The sequence below is a fragment of the Bos javanicus genome, chromosome 5 (genome assembly GCF_032452875.1).
Source record: "Bos javanicus breed banteng chromosome 5, ARS-OSU_banteng_1.0, whole genome shotgun sequence".
Taxonomy (NCBI): domain Eukaryota; kingdom Metazoa; phylum Chordata; class Mammalia; order Artiodactyla; family Bovidae; genus Bos; species Bos javanicus.
Window position 1 is genome coordinate 19,931,744 of NC_083872.1, and position 27,448 is coordinate 19,959,191.

General features: G+C 43.0%; 1 long non-coding RNA gene and 1 pseudogene across 1 annotated transcript; one reads left to right on the forward strand and one right to left on the reverse strand.

The window, feature by feature from the left end:
* Positions 1-10,285: 10,285 nt before the first annotated feature.
* Positions 10,286-19,923, forward strand: LOC133248804 (uncharacterized). The gene is made up of 3 exons (XR_009736778.1): positions 10,286-10,528; positions 10,871-11,048; positions 19,751-19,923. It is a non-coding gene; the product is annotated as an uncharacterized LOC133248804 (long non-coding RNA).
* Positions 19,924-25,126: 5,203 nt separating this feature from the next.
* LOC133248643 (small ribosomal subunit protein eS26-like) lies at positions 25,127-27,163 on the reverse strand (annotated as a pseudogene).
* Between the last annotated feature and the right edge of the window lie 285 nt (positions 27,164-27,448).

Below are 27,448 nucleotides of genomic sequence, written 5' to 3' on the forward strand. Positions count from 1 at the left end.
CTCAGCTGGAAGAGGAAAGGAATTGCTCCCAGAAATGGAAAATTTCCCTTCGCACTTAGATTTGCTACATTTGGGTTGATTTGTAATAATACCAATTAAATAAAACTGCCACTAAGCATTATTCACTGGATGCCAAGTTTTAGTACAGCGTTTAGTACAATTCTTCAAGGTATATACCACTTAAATTCCCATTTTACAGATTAGGGGACTGGGAGAGCCTGGATTTGGACCCACATAAGGCTAAGCCACTCTGCTCCTTTTTGCTTCCAGGTTGCTGGATTAGTCCGCTAAAGGTTGCCCTTCCTTAGAAGCCTAATAAAGCCATATAGCCTAATAAAGCCAGGGCAGGGTCCAGGGAAAAGGAGCTTGAAAGTGGAAGAAGCTTTCTATGTTAGGGTTTATGGTCATTGAACAATTTTAAGCACATATTTAATGACTGACACTGACTACCTGCCAGGCTCTGGACCAGGCGCCAAGGTTCCCCAGATGAGAGCACGACCTGCAGCACCTAAGGGAGTTCAGAGTCTGCTTAAGCAGAGGCGCATCCCGAGTCTACGACATGCCACCTGGCTGAGCGGGGCCAGGCACTTAAGTCACTCAATACTCTGTTTCCTCATCCATAAAACATACAGAGTAGATAAATACTACTTAAGAGCAATGCCATGGGAGCTTCCCTGATGGCTCAGTGGTAGAGAGTCCACCTGTCAATGCGGGATACATGGGTTTGATCCCTGATCTGGGAAGACTCCACGTGCCGTGGAGCAGCTAGGCCCGTGAGCAACAACTATCGAGCCTGTGCTCTCCAGCCTGGGAACCACAACTACGGAAGCCCGTGCACCCTACGGCCCTCTGCAGCAAGAGAAGCTATCGCAATGAGAAGCCCACACACCACAGCTAGAGAGCAGCCCCGCTCTCTGCAGCTGGAGAAAAACCTGATCAGCAATGAAGACCCAGCAGAGCCAGAATGAAAGAAAGAACAGCACCGTGCATGTTGTTAATGTTACAAAAGTATGAGCTGCTGTCTTTACGACATGCTGTCAGCCTCTGAAGCTTCTACAGTAGGTGGAGAGATAGAAAGACAAGGTCAGGTTTTTGGCCTGAGGAGCCAAAGGAATCAAAAAGACCACACTGTCTGCCACAGTGGCAAAGTCCAAGGTTATGTGGGGGGAAAAAAAAGTCTTCTGGAGGCTCTAAGGAAACCCAGTTCAGCTGTTGGTCTGGGGGTCAGAGCTCTAAGTTCCAAGGCAGCAGACAGCGCTTGTCTGGCATTCCAATTCTGATCAGTTGATATTGGCTGCCTAGACCAATAGTCAGAGGGCTTCTCAGACTATATGTAGGATTAATGGAAAGAATGCCACGAGCCAGAGAAGATGTCTGCCGTTGATTCAGGATTGAGAGGGGAGAGCACGTGATTCTAGAAATGTGTTCTTTTGCCTGGAATATTCCTTGAGCAGAGTCCTCTGGGGAGGACTTGGAGGTCCTGACCAAAGTCTGAGATGAAGGTAATCTCCTGGTTTCCCAGTCTGTCCAGGACCGTCCTTGACTCAGCGCTGAAGGAATCCCCTCAATCTCAGGCACAACCCAATTCATGTCACAGGCTTTTTATACCTGACAACGCTTAACAAAACAAACAGCAACAAAAAACTATGAACTCAGACCAGCTGAGATGACTGGGTGTTTTTTTTTTTTTTCAGTCTGAGGAGAGGCATGGATTCTGGCCTGCTGTAATGTGTTGGCCTGTATGTCCCCTAAATTTCCTTTCTCCTCACAGCAGCCAATCGTATCTCAATTTCTCAGCGATTTTCCCTGTTCTATGCACTGGAAGTCTTAGCAGGAAACAGATGGCACCCTCAATGGGGTTTAACTGAAAAGCATTGCGCTCAGGGATTATTTACAGAGGTGTGGGCAGGGTTAGTGGGGCTGACAAGATCTAGGGAGACCCCCAGGGATTAGCCCTCAGCCCCAGAGGGGTGCAACTCCCGGTGTGCTGAGAGCTGAGCTGCCCAGGGAGACCCACGGCTGGGAGCTGGAGCCTCGGCCAGCAGGAGCCCAGGGAAGGTGGATGCCTCCCTGACCTTGCCCGCCTCCTGCCCTCTGGCCTCCTGCCAGTGCCTCCGGTCAGAGGGCAGGGAAACCATGCCAGGAGCCTGGTGCAGTAGCAGTCAGACTCCAGGCCCCAGAGCCTGGCCAAAAAGGACAGAGAAAAGACCTAAGAAGAACCGGGCTAGGCCGCCCTGCTGTCACTCAGCTTCCATTCTAGTCCTTTCCTCCCCTGGAGAAAGCAGCTCAGGTCCACAGTCATGAGAACACTCGAAGTTTCATCACTGAGGGATGACGGAGTTCGTTCCTGCTGCTTGCTGGACACTAGACCCGGCAGGCCGCAAGGTGGCCAGGAGAGGGAGATGAGGAGCAAGCAGGGACAACAGAGTCCAGCTGCTGCAGCCCCAGGCCTGAACAGATCTAATGTGACCATCCTGACTGCCTTCTCCCGCCCCCTTTCCTCATGATGCCCCAATTCTCAGCTAGCACCCTGGCAGTGAAGGCAGTGCTGACCTGAAGGAATGAGCCCACCCTTCAATTCCTCAGGACCCAGCTATCATACTTAGCACTCTGTCATTATGGAGTTGCTCTGGTCTCCCCTTGACCATGTCAGCTGCACAGGGAGTACGATAAATCCCATGGGCTCCAGTCACAGCACTGTCCCCATTTGGTAGCAATCCAATTTCTCCCTGTTAAACAGAATCAATCACGCTGGCCCATAGAACACCCAATGCTTTGCCCTTAATTATGGTAGGCACAGCCTAAGATGGCCATGGGGCATTTTCAGTGCTGTGCAGTGGAAATATGCCTCCCTGTTTGGCACAAGGACTGCAAACTCACTAGATACAAAATGTTTCAGGGACAGGAAGATAACCTTCTTGAAGAGGGTTATTCAGGGTAACAGTGAGAGAAGTCACTTCCGCTTCCACCCTGGGTGCCTACAGACATGTACTCAGCACCTTGTATGCATTGACCACTGATCTGACCACTTGATGAACAACACTTCAACCTCACACGAGGTCGTCTCCCTTGCTGCCCCTTCCATAAACCAGACCTTCAATAAGTCAGACAAAGACAAGTACCATATGATATCCCTTATACCTGGAATCTAAAAATAATGATACAAATGAATCTTAAAAATGAACAGATTTAGAAAACTAACTTGATCCACTAAAGGGGGAAGTTGGGGGGGGGGATAAATCAGGAGTTTGGGATTAACATACACACACTACTATAAATAAAATAGATAATCAACAAGGACCTAGGGCTTCCCTGGTGGCTCAGCTGGTAAAGAGTCTGCCTGCAGTGCAGGAGACCTGGGTTTGATCCCTGGGTTGGGAGGATCCCCTGGAGAAGGGAAAGGCTTCTGGAGTATTCTGGCCTGGAGAATTCCATGGACTGTATAGTCCATGGGGTCACAAAGAGTCAGACATGACTGAGTGACTTTCACTTTCACTTTTCACTGTAAAGTACAGGGAGCTCTACTCAATATCCTGAAATAACCTATGCGGGAAAGGAATCTAGAAAAGAATGGATATACGGGTACGGATCACAGTGACTTTGCTGTACACTTGAAACTAGCACAACATTGTAAATCGACTATACTCAAATATAAAGTACAAATTAAAATTAAGGAAACTGAGACTTCAATATGACACTCCACCATTCCATCAAGCCAGGTGCTTCTAGGTGATGCAAGAAACAATGGATTTCTTGATGTCAGCTCTCAGTACCACAGTTATTTCATGGTAACTGAGTTCCGCAGTCAAAGGCAGTGACGTGCCTGATACCATGGGGATGAAGAAGGCAGTCTATCAACCACCTATGGTAACGCTGGCGGAAGCACAACAAGCAGTAAGGGGGGATCACTCTCCAGAATACGCAACTATCCCCATAAAGATGCAGTATAGCACTGCCTCTTCCAAACTGGAGTGCGCCAAAATAATTGACCTGAGTGGCTGATGCTCCTAGGAAACAGTGCCACACAGGGACTCAGGGTTGGATTCTGGTTTAGAAAGTTGGACACTCTGCGGCGGCACGGGCTAGATCAACTGTGGGGAGAGGAAACACACATTTTTGTCTCCATGTATTGCATCTATCTCGGTTCCCACAGCCACTTGGAACTTGAGCCATTTATGTAAGTGCACAGATGGCCAGGGGAGGGGGTTCACTGACAAACAAGGCGTAGGCCATCTTGGCTGCCTCCTTACTTAGCCTTCCATGCAATGAATGTCCTCTGGGGGCCATTTACGTGAGACTCAAGTCGCTTCAAACACCGTGGCCATTCTTAGGGGTCCATGACATAATTTCCCTGCAGATGATCTTGGCATCAGTCTTCCAAGATGTTTAAAAGTTACTGAGTCCCTGATTAGTCCATCCACCTGTTAGCTATTGCCCATGAAACAGTATATTTCAGGAAAACTCATCTTACCTTTTTTTTCATGTCAAGTGACCAACCAGATCACTTCAGTGCCTGAAGTTCTATCAGAGGGAGATTTCCCTCCGAATTGCAGAGCCACCCTAGACAGATACATCCTTAAATCAGGCCAGAGTCCCCCTGTCTTCTGATTATTTGGTCAGAGGGAGTTCCCTGAGGCCAGAGGTAGGGTTTGAGGGAGAGGTGGGAAACAGCAAGAAATCTGAGTCATCTGCTTCTGCAGCAAAGAGAAGTGCTGAGAATAGAACTGGGGATGTGAAGGGATAACAGCTCACCCACATGCGTGCAAGTTCTTTACCCTTAAATGTAAATGGGATTTAAATGGAACTTCAGGAAGCTTCTTCTTACTTTATGTGAGAAATTCTTATAGACCTAACAGCATCGATATTCAAGCCAAGAAGACAATAAAGGAATAACAACTTAGCACTTGACATATATTTCTGACACACAATGTATTTCTTAGTCCATCTTAAATGTACCTGAGGTAAAAGTAGATGCTTCTTACAACTGAGCTTAATTGATTTTTGCCAGAAAGTCTGTTTGGAAATGTGAGCTTCTGATACATTTCTTTTGTGTGTGCTTTGTAAAACATTTCATTTTTCTGTTTGCTTTCCCAGTGAGGGGAAAAAAATCACATCAGTTCTATAAGATCAGTTATATATAAGCAATCTTAAAACTGCTGGAGCCCCAGTATGGAGTCTTTAAAATAAATGTGCTTAAGCTAAGCCATGATGTCAGAAGCCATGAAAGGTAGCACAAGGGGGCATCTAGTGGCTGATAATGTGTGTTTCTTCTTCTGGGCATTGATTACACAGGAAACTTCATTTTGTGAAATTACAACAAGCTATGTGCTTATGATAGATGTACTCTTGTACATGTCTGTTATACTTCAATAGGAAGGGGAAAATAAAATGCATTTTATATAATCATGACATTCTTGCAAAAGTTTTCCTGAGCTAGAAATTAGATTAGACAATTTTGCAAAATGCTGCACAATTAGTGCCTTTTTCCAACTAACCAACCCACCAGAATCATGTATTGGAAGGTCTAGGATGCACAGCATTGCATTAAATATTGTCCATAGCTTTGTGGGGAGAGCAACATATCTACATTAAAAGCAATTAATTCACAACAGAAATATTTATTGAGTACCTACTAAGTAGCAGACATTATTCTAGATTCGTGAGCTTACACAAGTGAGCAAAACAGGCAGAATTCTTGTCCTTGTGGAACTGATGGCTTAGTGAGAGAACACAGCCAGTTAGCAACAGATAATAAGTAAACTGCGTGATGTATCAGATGGTGACATGGGATGTTCAAGAAAGTGGAGCAGTGTAAGAGGGACTGGGAGTGTTGTGAGGGAAGTTGCAATTTTAAATAAGATGTTCAGGGAGGTGTTACTAAGAAGGTGATAGTTAAGTAAAAATGCCCAACTCTTTGTGACCCCAGGGACTGTAGCCCACCAGGCTCCTCTGTCCATGGAATTCTCCAGGCAAGAATACTGGAGTAGGTAACCATTCCCTTCCCCAGGGGATCTTCCCAACCCAGGGATTGAACCTGTGCCTTCTGCACTGCACACAGATCTTTTCACCATCTGAGCCACTTTGGAAGCCCCAAAAGAAGATGCTACCTATGTGTAAAGGTGGAGGAAAGGAATCTAGGCAGAGGAAACAATGAGCCAGGAAAGGACCTGATGAGTTCCAGCCAAGGAAACCAGTGTATTAGGATAAGGTGAGTCAAGGGAAAAGGAGTAGTTGTGAGGTCAGGGAATTAATGGAAGGAAAGATAACTGTAAGCTGCTCTATGATTTTGGTATTTACTTTCAATGAAATGGGGCAAAAATCTGAGTAAGGGAGTGTCATGAACTGACATACATTTTGAAAGCATCTAGTTGCTTTTTGTAAATAGACAACAAAGGAGGAAGAGTAGTAGGAAAGGAAAGCCTCCTACACTGTTGGTGGGAATGTAAATTGGGCAGCCACTATGGAGAATGGTATGGCGTTTCCTTTAAAAACTAAAACTCAAGTTACCATATAATCAAGCAGTCTCACTCCTGGGCATATATCAAAAAAAACCCCTGAAAACTCTAATCTGAAAAGATACATACACCCTAATGTTCATAGCAGCACTGTTTACAATAGCTAAGCCATGGAAGCAACCTAAATGTCCGTTAACAGATAAATAGATAAAGAAGATATATATAATATATATGCTATATACATACATAACATATATATATATATATATACACGCACACACACAATGGGATACTATTTAGCTGTAAAAAGAATGAAATAATGCCATTTATAGCAACATCAGTGGACCTAAGTGATGATCATACTAAGTGAAGTAAATCAGACAAAGATAAATATCGTAGGATATCACCTATATATGAAATCTTAAAAAGTGATTAGAATGAACTTATTTAAAAAACAGAATAGTGTCAAAGACATAGAAGGAGTGGGGATAAATTAGGGATTGGAGATTAATAGCTATACACTGCCGCCGCCAAGTCGCTTCAGTCATGTCTGACTCTGTGCGACCCCACGGACTGCAGCCTACCAAGCTTCTCCATCCATTGGATTCTCCAGGCAAGAACACTGGAGTGGGTTGCCATTTCCTTTTCCAATGCATGAAAGCGGAAAGTGAAAGTGAAGTCACTCAGTCATGTCTGACTCTTAGGCACTCCATGGACTGCAGCCTACCAGGCTCCTCCATCCATGGGATTTTCCAGGCAAGAGTACTGGAGTGGGGTGCCATTGCCTTCTCCCATACACTACTATATATAAAATAGATAACTAATAAGGACCTACTGTACTGTATAGCACAGGGAACTCTTTGCAATACTTTGTAATGACTATATGGGAAAAAAATCTGAAAAAGAGTAGATATATGTATAACTGATTCACTTTGCTGTACAGCAGAAACTAACACAACATTTTAAATCAACTATACTCCAATAAAAATATTTTTAAATAATGAGGACCTACTGTATAGCATAGGGCTTTTCATATCTTATAATAATCTGATAGAAAAGAATCTGAAAAATAATATATTTATATAAATGTATTAATATATACGTGTGTGCCATGCATGCTTAGTCATAACCAACTCTTTGTGACCCCATGGACTGTACCCCCGCCAGCCTCCTTTGTTTACGGAATTTTCCAGGCAAGAATACTGGAGTGGGTTGCTATTTCCTCCTCGAGTGGATCTTTCTGACCCAAGGGTTGAACCCATGACTCCTGCATCTACTACATTGGCAGGTGGATTCTTTACCACTGCTGCCACCTTTGAAGACCCATATGTTTGTGTGTTTATAAATCACTTTGCTGTATACTTGAAACATTGTAAATCAACTATACTTCAATTTTTTTTTTTTTAATTGACAAACAGAAAAAGAGTAGCAGCAGGAAGACCCATCAGGAAACTTTTGCAATAACACAGGGGAAAAACGATGGCGATGATGGTGCCTGGGCCAGGCTGGTAGCAGCAGACATGCACATCATTGTCAGAGTTTGTGTATATTTTGAAGATTGAACCGACAGGATTTGTTGAAAGATTGGGCATGAGACTTGAGTAGTCAAGTGTGGTTTTGAGGTTTCAGGACTGAGCAAGGTGAAGTTGTCATCAACTCAGCTGAGGAAGACTGTGGGTAGGGCAGGGCTGGGGAGGAACATGGCAAGTTCGGTTGGGGGCACCATGAGTTTGGGACATCTGTCAGACATCCTAATAGAGAGGTCAAGTAGGTCGTGAAGCATCTATGAGTTTAGAGTTCAAAATAAATGTGTGAATGCAAATGTAAATTACAGATTAATAGGCACAGAGGCTATATAAGATTAGATGAGATAACCAGGAAAAAAAAACACAAAATAGAGAAGCGAACCAAAGAGAAGGACCAAGCAATAGAGAAAGAACAGCCAGTTCTGTTCTAAGGCATCCTAAGCCCGCGACAGAACTGGTTGACTTTCCACTGTAATAACTACCTTCCAGGAAAAGAAGTCCAAGGGCATTTTACTAGTTTCTATGCCAAGCCATGATCATGAATAATCGCACAGTACCTGGAACATAGTAATAAGAGCTTCTGAATTATTACAAATTGTTGAATGAGTTATTTCAGGGCTCTGGGGACAGGCTAAAATCTCCTGAGGTTTGAGCTCTTTTTATTAGAGAGATTTGATATTCTAAATATATTTAGACTTCCTCCCCTTCATACCCTCCGGGCACAGTGGGGATCAGATGGGCCAAGGTGCTTCCTCCTTGGGACTGAGCTGAAAGGCTGAAGGTGGCTTCACTCAAAACAAGCTGCTCTTTCTCCCTAATCAACTCTATCTGATCAATTCTTTTTTATTTTGAAACATCTACCTGCTGTGACCAAGCATTCTTCTTGGTATCCCCAGAGAGGGGAGAGTCTCTGGGCCATCTCCCCTCTCAACAGCTTGCTTCCTCTCCTCACTGAAGCCTCTGTTAATGTCATCTCCTCAGAGAAGCCTATTAGCATCATTTGATCTCAAGCTGTCCTAGTCTCTTCCACTTACTTTTTATACCACTCATTACTATCTGCCACTTTATTAATTTGTTGGATGGTTGGTGATATGAACTGAGATGTATCCCCTTAAACTTTGTATGTTGAAGCCCTACTTCTCAGCATACTATATGTAGATTGAGAACCAATTAAGATTAAATGAGGTCCTAAGAGTGGCTCCCTGATCCAACAGGATTAGTGTCCTTATAAGAAGAAACACCAGAGATTTGTCTCTCTCTTTGTGTGAGGACACAGAGATAAGGTGGCCATGAGCAAGCCAGAAAGAGCTCTCGCTAGAAACCAAATTAGCCAATACTTTGATGCTGGACTTCTAGCTTCTGGAACCATGAGAAATAAATTTCTGTTGCTTGAAGCCTCCCAGTCTACAGTATTTTGTGAGGGCAGGCCGAGCTGACTGAGACCATTGGTTACCTCCTGCCTCTTCCACTAAAAGAGTCTTTTTAAAGCAGGATTTGGGGGGTTTATTTTTCTTATGTCAGTGTATGCAACTAGAACAAAGTCTCACTCATAGCAGGCCACTCACTAAATGTGGATGCACGAATCAACTCTCAGATCTTGTCGAGATGTCACTTAGGGGATGACCTAAGGGGATGTGGAAGGATCACACTGAGAAAGAGCTAAAGTCAAGAACACGTGGTCCCTGGCTCACGAGAAGCCTGCAATCTGATCACTCTGGGTTAGGTTGCTCTGTTAGGCTGATAGCAATTCACTTCCCCAAACTCTAAATTCCGTTTCCTGCTAGGCTGCAGAGAGGAGGGACAGTGCTTCGGGTAATAACAACCCTCATTTTAGCAGAGGCTCCAGGCTGTTTTCCATGAGAGTCATCTCCGGGCAAACACAGCAGGTTTTCAAAATAAATTTAGTGTCTCATTTGGGATGAATAGTCTGCATTTTCATCTTGTAAATCATACCCAGCAATCCTTTTCTCAACTTTGACCCTTGAAGAGTGGAGGAAATGGTATTTCTGAGCAAACCTGTCACTGGATGGGCGTCTAGTACACTTGTAGGAAAGGGTATGGAGAAAATCCTTATCTCTTTTGTCAGGAGTCTCCCAGTGCAGGATCTTTTATCCTTGACTAAGCTCTGACTCAAAGTTTCCCAAAACACACACACATACACACACGCACGCACCAGAATTAATATATTCAGACTGAAACCAGCAAACACAGTGGCTCATTGTGTAGAAGTTGACCTTTACTGTGACCTGACTCCATGAACTCCATAGACATGAGAGTCAAAACTAGACAGTTGTATGGGGGAAAGGTAATGATATTATGGATCCACAAGGCTGTAAAAGAATAACAAAGAAGATAAGCAATAAGAAAAGCTTTCAAGGTCTCACAGCTCAGTCCCCTGTTTGGAGGGAAAAGGGTTTTATTTCTGTCTCAAACGTAGGCTTAGGCAAACCCAAGCCTTGCTCTTTGTGGTGGGCTTATAAGCAGGGTAAATGGAAAAAGGGAAATTCCTGGCAAGTACTGGTTTGGAGATGGTACAAAAAAACCTCAGTAAGTATAGTGTATTTCCTCCTTTCCTGAATCCATACTAACTTGCCCAGTGAAACTTTCTTTAGTCCTTTGCTGATTCCAAAACTTATTTTAATTCGTGTGTTTCGTTTCTTATTTCCTTTCCCACAGATGGTGGGTAAAATATAAGCCTGTAAAAGTGAAGCTTAAAAGACTTTCTTTTCTTTTTTTGGGTTTCAAATATTTCACATGACTATACGGTAGTCCCACCTCATCCGCCCACACTTACATTTTTCCTCTTCCTAGCATTAATAGGTCTAAACATTTGGTTAGGCAGGAAATTTAGAATAGAAATTCCATCCACCATTCTCTTGTCTCTTGTAGGAGTTTTTAAAAACGATTGAAGAGGTTCAATTCTAGGTGCAATAGAGTGAGCACACTGAGTCATTCCACCCTCTTCATCCCACTGACTGTAGCTACGAAACCTGCATACAATAAATGAAGCATCTGAGAGCTCTGAAGGTAAATAGTAGCAGTCAGATTGGAGAAGATGACCAATATGGTGAGTTTATTACTTTTTCCCCTCTAGTATCACTTAAAATGAACGCAAGTCTGCCCCCTAATATGCAAAAACAATAATATACAATGCCAAGTGAAATTTATTCTGAGAATGCAAGACTGGTTCAGAGTTGAATATCAGTCAAGCCAATTTCATCATATCGACATTCTGAAGAGTAAACTAACAAATACCAGAAGTATGAAGTATAAAAGAAGAAATTGATAAATTGGACTTCATCAAAATTAAAAATTGTTGATATGCAAAAGACAGTAAGAGCATGAAAAGACAAGCTATTTGCAAAAGAAAATATTTGCAAATAGTATCTCTAAAAAAGGAATTTAACCAGAATACCTAAAGAACCATCAAATATCAATGAAAAGAAAACAATCCAACTCTGACATAAATCATAACAATGTTTACTTAGGTCAGTCTCCCAAGGCAATAGAAAGAAAAGCAAAAATAAATAAATGGGATGTACTTAAACCTATAAGCTTTTACACATCAGAGTCTCATTTCCTAAATGAGATGAAAAGATAGCCTACATATTAGGAAAAAATATTTGCAAACGATGTGGCCAACAAGGGCTTAATTTCCAGAATATACAAACAGCTCAGACAACTCAGTAACAAAAAATAAAAAAAACTCAATCAAAAAATGGGCAGAAGACCTAAATAGTCTTCTAGTATAGAAAGTTAAAAGTGAAAGTGAAGTCGCTCAGTCGTGTCCGACTCTTTGCGACCCCATGAACACCAGGCTCCTCCATCCATGGGATTTTCTAAGCAAGAATACTGGAGTGGGTTGCCATTTCCTTCTCCATCTACTATATAGAATAATAATAATTTCTCCAAAGAAAACATACATATTCTAAGAGGCATGTGCAAAGATGCTCAACATCACTAATTATTAGAAAAAAGCAAATCAAAACTGCAACAAGGTACCACCAAATACCAGTCAGAATGGCCATCATTACAGTCTACAGGTAACAAATACTGGAGAGAGTGTGGAGAAAAAAGAACTCTTCTGTACTGTTGGTGTAAATATAAATTGATGTAGCCACTATGGAGATCTTAAAAAACTAAAAATAGAGTTGCCATATGATTCAGCAATCCCACTTCTGGGCATGTAACCAGAAAATGTAAAAACTCTAATTCAAAAAGAAACATGCACCCCAATGTGCACAACAACACTATTTATAATAGCCAAGACACGGAAACAAATGTCCATTGACAGACGAATGAATAAAGATGAGGTGGTACCTATGTACAATGGAATACTACTCAGCCATAAAATGAATGAAATAATGCCATTTGCTACGCCATGAATGGACCTAGAATTTATTGTAGCAAATGAACTAAGACAGAGAAAGATATCATATGTTACCTTTGTGCTTAGTCGCTCAGCCGTGTCCAACTCTTTGCAATCCGATGGACTGTAGCCTGCCAGGCTCCTCTGTCCATGGGATTCTCCAGGCAATGGGTTGCCATTTGCTTCTCCAGATGATTCCATTATGTGGAATCTAAAGTATGACACAAGTGATCTTACTTATGAAACAGAAAGAGACTCACAGACGTAGAAAACAAATGGATTGTTACCCAAGGGGAGAGAGGGTAGAGGAAGAATAAATTAGAAGTTTGGGATTAGCAAATACAAGCTGTTAATACTACATACAAAATAGGTAACAAAATCCTATCTAATAGCACAGGGAACTATGTTCAGTGTCCTGTAGTAAACCATAATTGAAAAGAATATGAAAAAATATGTTTATATATGTATAACTGAACCACTTTGCCATACATCAGAAACTAATACAATGTTGTAAATCAATTATATTTCAATTAAAAAAAATAAAAGAAGCTAATATTAAAACGGGTAAAAGACTTGAGTAGATACTTTACCAAGGAGAATGCAAAGATTGCAATAAGGCCCATGAAAAGATGTTCAACGTTATTAGCCATTAAGGAAATACAACTTATAACCATGACGCATTTTTAGAATGGGTAAAATAAAAATTACCAAAATACAAAGTGGCAGCTAGGATGCAGAGCCACTGTAACTCTCGTACTTTGTTAGTGGGGATGTAAAATGGTATATGCCCTCTGGAAAAATTTTGAAAAAAATTTTTATTAGCATAGAGTTGATTTACAATGTCACATCGGTTTCTGCTATATAGCAAAGTGTATCAGGTAAACATAAACATATATTTATTCTTTTGGGGGGCTTCCCAGATAGCTCAGTGGTAAAGAACCCATCTTTACTAATTCAGGAGATGTGAGTTCGATCCATGGGTCTGGAAGATTCCCTGCAGAAGGAAATAGCAATCCACTTCGATAGTCTTGCCTGGGAAATCCCATGGAAAAAGAAGCCTGGTGGGCTACAGTCTGTGGGGTCCCAAATGAGTTGGATACAACTTGGCAACTCAACAACAACAAACAGCAGCACATTCTCTTTCAGATTCTTTTCCCATATAGGTCACTAAAAAGTGCTGAGAAGAGGTCCTGTGTTACACCGTAGGTCCTTATTAGTTGTCTATTTTACATATAGCGGTGTGTATTTGTCAATCCCAGTTTTCCAGTTTGTCCCCCCTTACCCCCCACAACCATACGCTTGTTTCTACATCTGTGAGGCTATTTCTGCTTTATAAATAAGTTCATTTGTACCTCATGTAAGCGATATCATATGATACTCGTCTTTCCCTGTCTGACTGACTTTGCACACTCACCACATCCAGCAATCCTATTCTCGGGTATTTACCATACAGAGATAAACACATTTACAAAAGCAAACAAGCTTTGTACAGAAGTGTTTACATAGCGGCTCTAGTCATAATCACCAAAAGTTGGAAACAAGCCAAATGTCCTTTGATTAGTGAATGGATAAACAACCCATGGTGCATCAACATAATGGAACACTACTCAACAATATCATGAAACCAACTTTGAATCATTCAACAACTTTGATAAATCTCAAAGGCATTAAGCTGAGCAGAAGGAGCCAGTCTGTAAAGGTTACCTATTCAATGATTCCATTTATATGAAAGTCTCTAAAGGACAAAGTCATAGTGATGAACAACAGATTAGAGCTGGAGAGAGAGTGTGATGGCAAAGGGACAACACGAGGGTGTTTGGGGCAGGATTGAGCTGTTCTGAATCTTGATTTTGGTGATGGTTCTATGAATTTATGTACATGTTAAAACTTACAGGACAGACAGTACATACAAAAAAGTCAACTTTACTGTATGTTAACTTTAAAAATAAAACTGGAGAAAACCCAGAAGATTGCACAGACACAAAGCAGGCAGAAAATCATCATTTTACTCAGTTTTCCATTTCTACTTATCTAGGGTAGAAAACTGTTCAGGCCAAGTACTTTCAGGTTTAATATTCTACATGTGTATTCATTCCCAATTTCCATCAAAGCATCCATGCAGCTTGAGTGACCCAGTGAAGATCTGGAACAGATAGCCGGGGGAAAGGACTGGCTGTCAGAAAGTTAATGACTTGGCCTGATGCCATGTTTAAAGGAACAAGAATGACATTCAAACCTTAATGGAAGTATTAAGGTTCAGTATAAAGTATTCAGTCCAGGAGACAAGGAGACAGGCTTTAGTTTTAATCAGCTTTTCCAGCAATAATCAGCAATATGTTCCAAGAGTTTGCTGGGTCAGCAAATGACCAACTTCAAGTTCTTAAGCCCACAAGAAGGATAAGCCATTGCTCTTCTATGATCCTCAAAACAAAGCTCTATATACAACAGTACTATGCCACCTGGCCTAATATAAGACTACAAATTTGTTATTTTTTTTTTTAGACTGAAGCTGCCTGAGGACTTACCTGCCTTATGCACAGTTGCTCCCAATACCCAACATATAATAGATATTCACCTAGTGTTTACTGGATTGTGTTGAATAGTAGAAAGTAGCTTTAACTTGGGGCTTCCCAGGTGGCTCAGTGGTAAAAAATCCACCGGCCAACGCAGGAGCCACAGGAGACTTGGGTTTGATCCCTGGGTCAGGAACATCCCTTGGAGTAGGACATGACAACCCACTCCAGTGTTCTTGCCTGGAAAACGCCAAGGACAGAGGAGCCTGGCAGGCTACAGTCCATGGGGTTGCAGAGAGTCGGACACGACTGAGCATACGCCTCTACACAGAGCTTTAACTACCAGGATTATTTTAGAGTCTTAGTTCCAGATGAGGTTAGCAGTCATAGTAAAAATAAAATGAGAATGTCTGGTAGGAAAGAGGGCTAAATGTTTTTCAAGGTCTGAACCACAAGCAGAAAAAGGAGGCATCATCTAGAATCCTAATGACGGAAGTCAGGAGACGTGAACTTGGCCCAGCCTGGGCTCTAGCTCTGCAGCACTCACAGAGCAGAAGCACAGGGAGTGCATAGGCAGGCGGGCCACACCCCTTGAGCCCTGGGGAGCAGAGCTGGTATTTTTTTGAAAATATCAAGAATGAACTGAGAACACGCTTTAGCTTGGCTTGGGTCAGTTTTCAAGTCACCTCAGGAAAAGTGAGAGCTACTTGCAGGAATCGCCACGCATTATTTCTGTCAACAGCTCAGGAACACAGTCAGCCTCGTTCCTGGACCAGCACTCTCAGTCTGTCTGCGATCCTTTATTGGCTCCATTTTCCTCTCTCCACCCACCGAGTCCTCTGCTTCTGCACTGACTCCTGTTGCCACTACTAACAGGGAGATCTCTTAGAATTTTCTAGTTCTGATAGGTTACAGGATGTCACTGGGCCACGATAATGTCACAGCCTAGACAACGGACGGGCTGCCCTTGGGTGATAAACGCCTGCACACATGAGGCCACAAAAAGTCGGGGCCAGGGGTGGGGCAGTTCTCTTCACAAGTGCTAGGAGGGGATGGGACCTGACATTCAAGCACAGCGCTTCCTTGGGGTTTGGGGTTGGGGCTCATGGTATTTGGGTGACTCTCTTCTTACTGAGATGACACAACAGGTGGAGGGGTGAGTGAAGGCAGCGACTCTGCAGGCCGGAAGGACAAACTCACAGAGACTGGAGGACACAGCTCCTATTGCTGCCAGGCACTCTCAAGCCAGACACAGAGTTGGAACTTTGCTCTCTGGACCGGGAGGTGCCCTCTGCTGCAGATTTCTTTTGAGGCTCCTGCGACTCCTGCATTGACAGGCGGGTTCTTGATGACTGAGCCACCTGGGAAGCCCAGATCCTGTTACTCTACTACCTAAAACCCTGCATGTCTCCCACTCCTCAGAATCACAGCCCAGATTCTTACAATATCTGACAACGCCCAGAACAACATTGGCACCCTACTCATCCCCAGCCGCCCCCGCACCCCCACCTTGTTCTGCTTCGGGCACACCGGCCTACTGGCTATTACTTGGACACTCCAGACCTGCTCCTACCTTCGGCCCCTTGCATTAGCTGTACCTTCGGCCCCTTGCACTAGCTGTACCTTCTGCCTAGAAAAACTGTCACCCAGGCAGCTCCAAGATTCTCTGTGATCAACTTCCAGTCTGTCCCGCCCTCTGGCCTGTGTTCTAGATTCCCCTTGTCCTGCTTCACTTTTCCATAGCTCGGATCCCTTTCGAACACAGCACATAATTAATTATTGATCAGGCTTATTTTCTCTCTCCGGTAGTAGAACATAAACTCCAGAGAACAGGAATTGTATCTATTTTCTCCACTGATCGGTCTTTAGCACCAAAAACAGAGTAGGTACAGAACAAGAGCACAAGAAAGAGCTTTGAATGAATGAGCAAGTGGGTATCAGCTACCGCGGGCGGCGTTTCCCTCCCTGGCAACCTCAACTTCTGATGATGACCTGAATCACTCCCTCACCTTTCATTCATTCATTTATTCATTTGTTTGCTCAACAATTATTTATGTGTCTGTTCCGTACCAGGCATTAGAGATAGCGAACAAAACTAAGTCACCACCTCTTTCCTTGCCAGGAAGACAGGCGATAAATACATAAACAGATTGAATGTGCTCTAATGTTACATGCTATGAGATACCAGGATATGCTGCCCCCAAATATGCTTCTTTTGCATAAGGATTATTGTAAGCTGATTATTTTGAGAAAGAAATCAGAGTAGAAATTACCCTTTTGTAAGGAAAATTTCCATTCATAAAAGAAATCTCCATTTGTAAAAAGCGTCTCTCACTCTGTACCAGGGAGAAGAGGACTCTAAATCACAGAAACCTCTTCTCCATAGAGAAGGAAGGCGCAGATGTCACTCTGCAAAGCAAGACTTACTCTTGTTTATTATATTTTCCTAGTCACCTTCCCTTAACTTGCCACCTCCCCTCCCACCTTTCTTCTTTTGTTGTAGTGGAAGATAATGTTTAAGTCCAAATTCTAAACCACTTCTGAGTCACTCTTCCCAGAGTTTCTCTCTGTATATGAGGCACGCTGCTGCTGCAGCTATTTAATCGCTCATTCATGTCCAACTCTTTGTGACCCCATGGACTGTAGCCCCCAGGCTCCTCTGTCTGTGGAATTTCCCAGGCAAGAATACTGGAGTGGGTTGCCATTTCTTTCTCCAGGGGATCTTCCCAAGCCAGGGATAGAACCTGCATCTCTCGCTTCTCCTGCATTGGCAAATGGATTCTTTATCACTGTGCCACCTGGAAGCCCCGGTATACACATGTTAATAAACTTCTGTTTGTTTTTGTCTTTTAAACTGTCTTTTGTTACAGGCTTCCCTGGTGGCTCAGACGGTAAAGCATCTGCCTCCAATGTGGGAGACCTGGGTTCAATCCCTGGGTTGGGAAGATCCCCTGAAGAAAGAAAACCCGCTCAGTACTCTTGCCTGGAAAATTCCATGGATGGAGGAGTCTGGTAGACTACAGTCCATGGGATCACAAAGAGTTGGGCACACTGAGAAACTTCACTTTGTTACAAGGACCCCAGCTGAGAACCTCAAAGAGAGGAAGTAGTATTTTTTCCTCCCCTAAAGGCCATCGTATGCTAAAGCTGGAATTTTCCTGGCAGTCCAGCAATTGAGATTTTGCCTTCCAATGCAGGGGATGCAGGTTCGAGTCCTAGTTGAGGAGATAAGATTCCACATTCCTCGTGGCCAAAAAACCAAAACATAAAACAGAAGCAATATTGTAACAAATTCAGTAAAGACCTTAAAAGTGGTCCAATTCAGTTCAGTCACTCAGTCATGTCTGACTCTTTATGACCCCATGGACTGCAGCATACCAGGCCTCCCTGTCCATCATCAACCTCTGGAGCTTGCTCAAACTCATGTCCATTGAGTTGATGATGCCATCCAACCATCTCATCCTCTGTCATCCCACTTTCCTCCCACCTTCTATCTTTGCCAGCATCAGGGTCTTTTCAAATGAGTCAACTCTTCGAATGAGGTGGCCAAATTATTGGAGCTTCAGCTTCAGCATCAGTCCTTCCAATGATATTCAAGACTGATTTCCTTTAGGATTGACTGGTTGGATCTCCTTGCAGTCCAAGGGACTCTCAAGAGTCTTCTCCAACACCACAGTTCAAAAGCATCAATTCTTCAGTGCTCAGCTTTCTTTATAGTCCAACTCTCACATTCATACATGACCACTGGAAAAACCATAGCTTTGACTAGATGGACCTTGGTTGGCAAAGTAATACCTTTCCTTTTTAATATGCTGTCTAGGTTGGTCATAACTTTCCTTCCAAGGAACAAGCGTCTTTTAATTTCATGGCTGCAGTCACTATCTGCACTGATTCTGGAGCCCAAGAAAAGAAAGTCTGTCACTGTTTCCATTGTTTTCCCATCTATTTGCTGTGAAGTGATGGGACCGGATGCCATGATCTTAGTTTTTTGAATGTTGAGTTTTAAGGCAGGTTTTTCACTCTCTTCTTTAATTTTCATCAAGAGGATCTTTAGTTCCTCTTCACTTCCTGGTCCACATAAAAGAAATAAAAAGGAAAACAACCAATCAGGATGAGGTAGAGTGTTAGTCTCAGGAGGGTAACTAGGGAGGCATCACTGTAGAAATAACATTGGTGGAAGAGTCTGAGTGAAGTGAGGCAGGAGCTGCACGGCTTTTGGGAGAGGTGCTCTCAGCAAGAGAACGGTAAGCAAAGGACCAGCAGCAGCGGCGACATGGGTGGCATGTTGCTGCCCTCACTCAGCCAACCTCAGGTGGTACAGCCTGCCATCGCCACCCGACACCTGATCAGTGGGAGGTACTGATAGCACTGGGCAAACAGCGATGCTGTAGATGTACTGTTTCAACTCTCAGATGGGTTCTCCTCTTGTTCTTAGTTCTTTCTCCTGAGACAGGAAGGAAGTGGGCAGGGAACAACCATAAAAAGACAGACAGAGCTACTGAGGATACAACATAAACTGCTTAGAATCTACTAGGCCCATGATGGCAGATTTGATTTCCAGTAGGCCCTGAGTCTCGTTACATGCTCACTGTAACACACCAGCATGCTAAATGACACACCTACAGATGCCATGAAAGTTCCAAGGCCAACACTAGAAGGCCAAAAAGTAGGTGGTGATCCAATTCCTGCAAATTCTCACCCCTTCCCCCAAATAGCTGGAACAATTCTCCCACTCATTAGCCTAGGAAATAACCCAGCCGGTAAAAATTAACCACCCCCACACTAGGGGGTTGCTCTTGCCTTTTGAAATGGACCTGTGTTCTGCCTATGGAGTGTGCATCTCTGTTTTCACTTTACTATGGCTCATTCTTGAATTCTTTCCTGCAGGAAGCCAAGGAACTTTGTGAGACCTGGGACATGACCATTCTCTCAAGCCCCATTTCCTGCAACCTCTTTACAAAGGATATAAATAAACCTACTTTTACCTAGCACTTTGCCTCTCACGGAATGCCTTCTGCACTTAAACATAAAGAAGTTGAGTTTCATTAAGTCTGGAGATGAGTCATGCAGCTTCAGTTGGAAGATGCAAATCCCATCTGAGGTGTGCAGTTTCACTCCCACTTGCCATGGCAGCCCTTCCCAGCATGCACACATCTCCAAACCAAAAATAAAATTAAAACACAGCAATGAAACACAGCCCTTTCAAACATGCACACATCTTCCACACCAAAGATAAAATTAAAAACACAGCAACAAACTTTTACTCAAAGCCTCTATGCTGCAGGCAACATGTTAAATTTTTTCCCACACATTTAATTCATTTAGTCTCCAAATATACAGGTTCAGTTCAGTTCAGTCGCTCAGTTGTGTCCAGCTTTTTGTGACTCCATGAACCGCAGCACGCCAGGCCTCCCTGTCCATCACCAACTCCCGGAGTTCACCCAAACCCATGTCCATTGAGTCGGTGATGCCATCCAAACCACCTCATCCTCTGTCGTCCCCTTCTCCTCCTGCCCTCAATCTTTCCCAGCATCAGGGTCTTTTCAAATGAGTCAGCTCTTCACATCAGGTGGCCAAAGTATTGGAGTTTCAGCTTCAGCATCAGTCCTTCCAGTGAACACCCAGGACTGATCTCCTTTAGGATGGACTGGTTGGATCTCCTTGCAGTTCAAGGGGACTCTCAAGAGTCTTCTCCAACACCACAGTTCAAAAGCATCAATTATTCGGTGCTCAGTTTCCAATGGCACCCCACTCCCGTATTCTTGCCTGGAAAATCCCATGGATGGAGGAGCCTGGTAGGCTGAAGTCCATGGGGTTGAGAAGAGTCGGACACGACTGAGCAACTTCACTTTCACTTTTCACTTCCATGCATTGGAGAAGGAAATGGCAACCCACTCCAGCATTCCTGCCTGGAGAATCCCAGGGACTGGGGAGCCTGGTGGGCTGCCGTCTATGGGGTCGCACAGAGTCTAACACGACTGAAGTGACTTAGCAGCAGCAGCAGCTTTCTTTATAGTCCAACTCTCACATCCTTACATGACTACTGGAAAAAGCATAGCCTTGACTAGATGGACCTTTGTTGACAAAGTAATATCTCTGCTTTTTAATATGCTGTCTAGGTTGGTCATAACTTTCATATTTAGGTACTCCTATTTTATAGATGAGAAAATTGAAGCATAGGGATGTAAAACTTGGCCAAGGATCTCACTAGTAACTGGTGGAAAGTGAAAGTGAAAGGGTTAGTCACTCAGTTGTGTCTGACTCTACAACCCCATGGACTGTAACCTGCTAGGCTCCTCTGTCCATGAAATTCTACAGGCAAGAATACAGGAATAGGTAGCCATTTCCTTCTCCAGGGGATCTTCCCAACCCAGGGACTGAACCTGGGTCTCCTGCATTGCAGGCAGATTCTCTACCATCTGAGCCACCAGGGAAGCACAGTAACTGGTGGAGCCAAGAGTCATTTTTTTAAAGACAATTTACTTCTTGAATCTTTAAATAGGAATTGTCAACATTTTTGTCCATAATTGAAGCATTTTTTAGTGTTATATGAAATAATGGTGCTTCTGATAATCAGTAATCACTTAGATGTGATGAAATTTGGTAGATAATTGTATCAGTAATTGTTTGACCATCCCCATGCTCTTCGTACTCAGAGCAGATGAAGTAAGAGATATAGAGAGGTTGTTTGACACTGTAAGATGATGGAGTAGAAGGATGTGTGCTTATCTTCTGGGAGAACTTCAAAATTGCAGCTCGCTGCTGAGCAACCATAGAGAGGAGAATGTTGAATCCCACCAAAAAAAGATACTCCATATTCAAGGGTAAAGGAGAGGCCCCAACCAGACAGTAGGAAGGCAAAATCGCATTTAGAATCAAACTCCATACCTGTCGGAGACACTCGGAAGGGTTGAAATAGAGATGAGATCAGTTCAGCCCTGACTCTGAAGTAACTGATGGAACCGATAGTCAATTCAGAGCCAGGGCTGAACTGACCTTATCTAAATTTCAACCCCATCCCTGCTGGCAAACAATGTCTCTGCATCTCTTACTTCATCTGCTCAGAATACGAAGAGCATGCTGCTAAGTCGCTTCAGTCGTGTCCAACTCTGTGTGACCCCATAGACGGCAGCCCACCAGGCTCCTCTGTCCCTGGGATTCTCCAGCCAGGACACTGGAGTGGGTTGCCATTTCCTTCTCCAATGCATAAAAGTGAAAAGTGAAAGTGAAGTCGCTCAGTTGTGTCTGACTCTTAGCGACCCCATGGACTGCAGCCCACCAGGCTCCTCTGTCCATGGGATTTTAGAGGCAAGAGTACTGGAGTGGGGTGCCATTGCCTTCTCCAACGAAGAGCATGGGGATGATCAATTACTGATACAATTACCCACCAAATTTCATCAAATCTAAGTGAGTATTGAGTATAAGAAGCACCATTATTTCGTATAACACTAAAAAGTGCTTCAAGTAAATTACGGAAAAAATGTTAAGATGACTCCTATATAAGAGATGGTTCAAGCAGTAAATTTTCTTTAAAAAATAGATGATTTTTAAGTATGGTACATCCATAGCCATCAAAACCTTTTTCTTTCCTGTGTCAAAAGCTGAGATATCCCTCCTCCAATCTAAAATTCTCTCATTATGTTCTCTATTTTTTTCTCCTCCTTGACCTTTTCCCACTGATTTTTTCCCTTTCTCTCCAGTGTGTTTCAGTCCAACTTCCTCAGACTAAAAACATCTCCAGCTCTCTTTTATCTGGAAAGTCATCAGCCTGGCTCTCATAATGTCATCCTCTAGCTATTATTATTCCATTTTGCTCTTTCTCTTATTTTCCTTACTTCCTCTCTACTATTTATGTTGAGGCTCATAAAGGCTGTCAGACATCAGATATTCAGATCCTAATTATTAATCCTAGTGTGTGTCTGCAACATCTTTGTTGTGAACTTGTTGCTGTGGTTGTTCTTTGCCCAGAAACCTCCCACTAGGGAACCCATCTTCCCTCACACCAACCCTTAGAAACATTGCTCAGGAGAACTGACTCACCCAATTACTTCCACCAGGAATGCGCATGTGATCCAGGCCCTGAGAGAATGCTACCTCAAGACCAACACCATGGGCAGGCACATGATCTAAACCAGACGCAATCAGATTTCTGCCCTGAACTTTCCTCTTAGGGCTCTCATGAGAGATGGAATCTTTCTCTCGAGACTGTCCTTTCACTGCTGGTGGCCATTTGGTCCGTGATGTGGAAACAGCCTAAGTGATGGAGAAAGATATGGATCCCTCAGGTCATTCTTTGATGTCATAGATACAATTATGCATCAGACTAGGATACTCCTAGACTGTCCCCTACGTGAGTTAAAAATTTCCTTTTTTTCATGGTGCTTGATTTGTGTTTTAGTTACTTGCAATCAAAAGTGTTAATGCAGTCTTCTACGTGCTTTTATGTGATGGTCAGTCAAGGGCAGCCACAGGAGATCACAAGAAAACCAAGTTTATTATACTCATGGGTCTAGACTGGAGTCACTGTTGCCATACAGGGTCACAGGAAAAGCACCAGAATGTGGGTTTTATCTTCAAGCAGAAGACAGGAAAAAGGAGGAAGGCTGAGGCTAGAAATTTTTTGCAGTTTCTAGGGGAAAGTCAAGGCATCCCAGGGTAAACAGTCTTGTTTCTGTGGGCTCTAAAGTATAGTGTCAGTCACTCAGTCATGTCCGACTCTTTGCAACCCCAAGAACTGTAGCCCAGCAGGCTCCTCTGTCTGTGGGAATTCTCCAGGAAAGAACATTGGAGTGGGTTGCCATTTCCTTCTCCAGGAGATCTTCCCAACCCAGGGGTTTAACCCTCATCTCCTGCATTGCAGGCAGATTCTTTACCATCTGAACCACCAGAGAAGTCCTAGTCACCTGACACCTGGCCTAGGATGATTAAGGCAGAGGGATATTGTCTGCTGGGGTGTGAGGCCTGATAGAGGACGGCTCTAATTGGTTTGTTGGTATATCAAAGGTGTGCTCCCAGACAGGTTCTTGGAGCTGCTCAGTCACTAAGTTGTGTTCAACTCTTTGTGACCCCATGGACTGCAGCCTGCAGTGGTTCTTTACCACTTGAATCACCTGGGAAGCCCTTGGCTATCTCTTAAGTTTGCTAGCTCCAGGAGGAACAGTCTATCTCCAGAAAGGCTTTTTAATTTTTTTTAATTCATTTACTTTTTATTGAAGCATAATCGCTTTACAGAAGTTTGCTGTTTTCTGTCAAACCTCAGGTGTCAAAATAGCAAATAAACAGAAAATAAAAATATATATGATACCTAAAGTTTCACAGTTTTCAAAGAGCTTTGATATGCTTTGTTTCACTTGATCTGATGGCTTTGCAGGGCAGGATATGTTTGTCTTGTCTTGCTTTTGCTTATGAGTAAATTTCTGGGACTTAGCACATGTTGGACATATGACAATTGCTCAAAAGTATTTGTTGAGTTAAACGAGAAGTATATATGTTATTATTTCTCCCTTTTTATAGAACAGGATATGGAAATCAGAGAACTAGTTAGGTCCTAGAGTTGATTTAGAATGGTCTAGATTAGGAACTTCTCTGGCAGTCCAGTGCATAAGACTTTGCCTTCCAATGTAGGGGGCACAGGTTCAACACCTAGTCAGGAAGCTAAGATCTCACATGCCAGCGGGGTTCAGCCAAAAAAGGAGAATGGTCTAAGTTAGACTAAGGTAGCAGGCTATGGTGAAAAGCTAAACTGGGAGTGTAGGACGGACTTGGATTACAATACAGGTGGCAAATTCCATCTTAGCTTTTTTTTTTTTTTTTGAGTTCTACAGCAGTTCTTAACTGTGTCTCATTAACTTTTGCTCCTCTACAATCACTCCATCCACCCAGCAGCCAGAGTGAGCTTTTTAAAGTGTCAAATCAGATCCTATCACTCTTCTGCTGTAAGGTCTTCAGTCGTGGCCCTTTTCTTTCAGAAATAAGAGCTCCAGTCTTCAATACATAGTGTGGGGTCCTTATGACCTGGCTGGTTCCGCCCATCCTTTGGACTTTTCCTCCTACCCTTCATTTCCTCCTATCCTTCTTGCTGCTCCAGCCCCTGTAGACTTCTTTCCATTCTAGAAAAATACAGTCCTCTCCCAATTCAACGCCTTTGCCTGGAACACTCTCCCTCCTTCGCTCTGTTTTTTTTTTTTTTTTTTAAGTATAATTTCCATTTTATTGTCATTTCAGAGAACCCAGTATTTCTTTAATCTTTAAGGACTTGGATTCTTACTTGGGCTTTGGAGGAGGACATGGGGTAGCACCTGGACGTCTAAATCGAGGATAGAGGTGTTCAGTCTTTCGGGGCTTCCGAGAGATTCCTGACTACCTTACGATGCATTGCACAATGGGCATCAAAAACACTCGCTTCAAAAATGTCCCCGAAGGCTGCAAGCGCTACGATGTTCTACATAAAGACTTCTTAGTAAACTTATCCTCGGGCAGGCACCAAGCACAGTTGGTGCAGCGAATAGGCTGCACGTGGCCGAGGCCCTTGTTGGTCTGACCATTATTCTTGTTTTTGGTCATTATTCTTTTCTTGATCATCTTGGAAGCGCAGAGGCAAGAGAGGTCCTCCTTCACTCTTTATCTAGTTAATTCCTCCTCGGTGTTGAATTTTCAGTTCCAACATCGTTTACTCTAGAGGTTTCTGAGCTCTCCTTCCCCACTCTCATTCTAGACCAGGTCTCTTGCTACCCACTCTTTTCCCCGTGTTTTGATTTCATAGCCTCTATCAGCTTGTCATGATTTATTGAGTATAGCCTCTCCAAAAGACCACCAGCATAACCTGTCACTCAAGTAAAACTTAGAAATGTCTCAGAAAGGGGAAGTCAGGAGCTGATATGATAGAGTTTTGAGGTCTTGACTCAAGTGGTTTTAAGGGGATCCAGTTGAGATCAGGCAAAGTTCTTTATTTAATCATTTAGAAGTAGTGAATTGAGAGTGAGCTGGGGGTCTTGAAGCAAGGAGTTATACAGTGAAGAGTTCTGTTATCCTGAGACATTGACTGTTTGAGCAGCTAAAGTTCAGATAAATTGATTTTTTAAGGAAGTTCCTAAAGCAAACAATAAAGATATTTACCAGTGTATAGTCGTAGCTCCCTGGGCAGGAATCACTGGAATAAATCATGCAGTCTTGCTGATGTAGGTGGCCTTAGTTCTGAGTCCCAAGTTACAATGGTATGTGTGCAAGCAGTCTCAGTCCTTTTGACATGCCTGTGTCTGTCATCTGTGGCAGTTGTAACTTTACACCAGATTGATGTCCATCTCTACCATGGAGTCTATGCTTTGTGAGGGGAGATTGCACATCTGCTTTGCTTACCATTTTATTCCCTATACCAATCAGAAAACCTGGAGCATACAAGGTATTCACCTAATATTTGCTTAATGACTGAGACCTTTGACAAGAGCCTATGGGAGGATGGGATAGAAATCAGAACCTGCATTTGTCTTCACTCCTACATTTGAGTGGCTCTAGTAATGCCAAGTTGGGTGCTGGAAGAACTCATGTAAAGATGAGAAGTTCCACTTTGGGAAATGGAATTTCATCTCTGACAGCAAACACATATCTAGAATTCAGGAAAGGTAAAAGTCAGGGCAATATATGAAAATGTAATGAATTTTGTTGATTCAGAATGGCTTAAAAAGCAAAGTAATGTGGAGCTGTCAGATAACTATCGTTGCTATAAATCTGATTTTATCAGAAAAAAAATCCTTAAAAATCCATTTAGATTGAAAGTCCTCCTCAGTCTGGCACGGGCAAGACTAATTAAAATGTACTAGTTTGGAAAGATGATGATAAATAGATACATAACACCTTCTGCATGCCAGGTACTTTTTCTAAGTGCTTAGCCTCCATTAACTCATTAAACCTCATAATAACTCTATGAGGTAAGTGCTAGAATCATCTCCATTTACAGATAAGAGACATAAAGAACTGAGAAAATCTTCTTACAACTATACAAAATAGGACTCCATTAACATAGCTTTCTACACTGGGAAGTTCTTGCCCAAGAAGATAGAGCTTGTAAAATATTTGTCTCAAAAACATCCAGAAAATGCATTCCTCTGAAGGCTAGACAGCTCAACTGGGAAAACCAGAGTGCTTATCAAAGAGTTGTTTACTTACCAAGAGTCATTTCAAAACCTACACCTTGCTGAATTCACCAGTCTTAAATTGTGCGTCACACACTTGGTCCAGCCACAAGCAAGTTCCCACACTGGAAATCTCACCTTCACCTTATAAATACGCATCCTTGAAGTTCCACTCTGAGACACCCTAAGATGATGCCAATACAGGGCTCTCCTTCATTGTAATGAGCAGCAAACTCGGCTTTGCTTGAGCAATATATTAATTTGGTGTTCTTTTCAGGGGCCCAGCAGTTAATAGAACAACAAGACTAATGCCTCATGTCCAGGGCTTTACTAATGTGTTCACTAATTTTGTGTGGAGATGGAAGAAAAACCAGAATTTATTATCCAAATAGATGCCCACTTCATTTGGGTAAAGATAGTTAAGTTTTGAGAAAATTAAGGGCAAAATTCTTTGTAT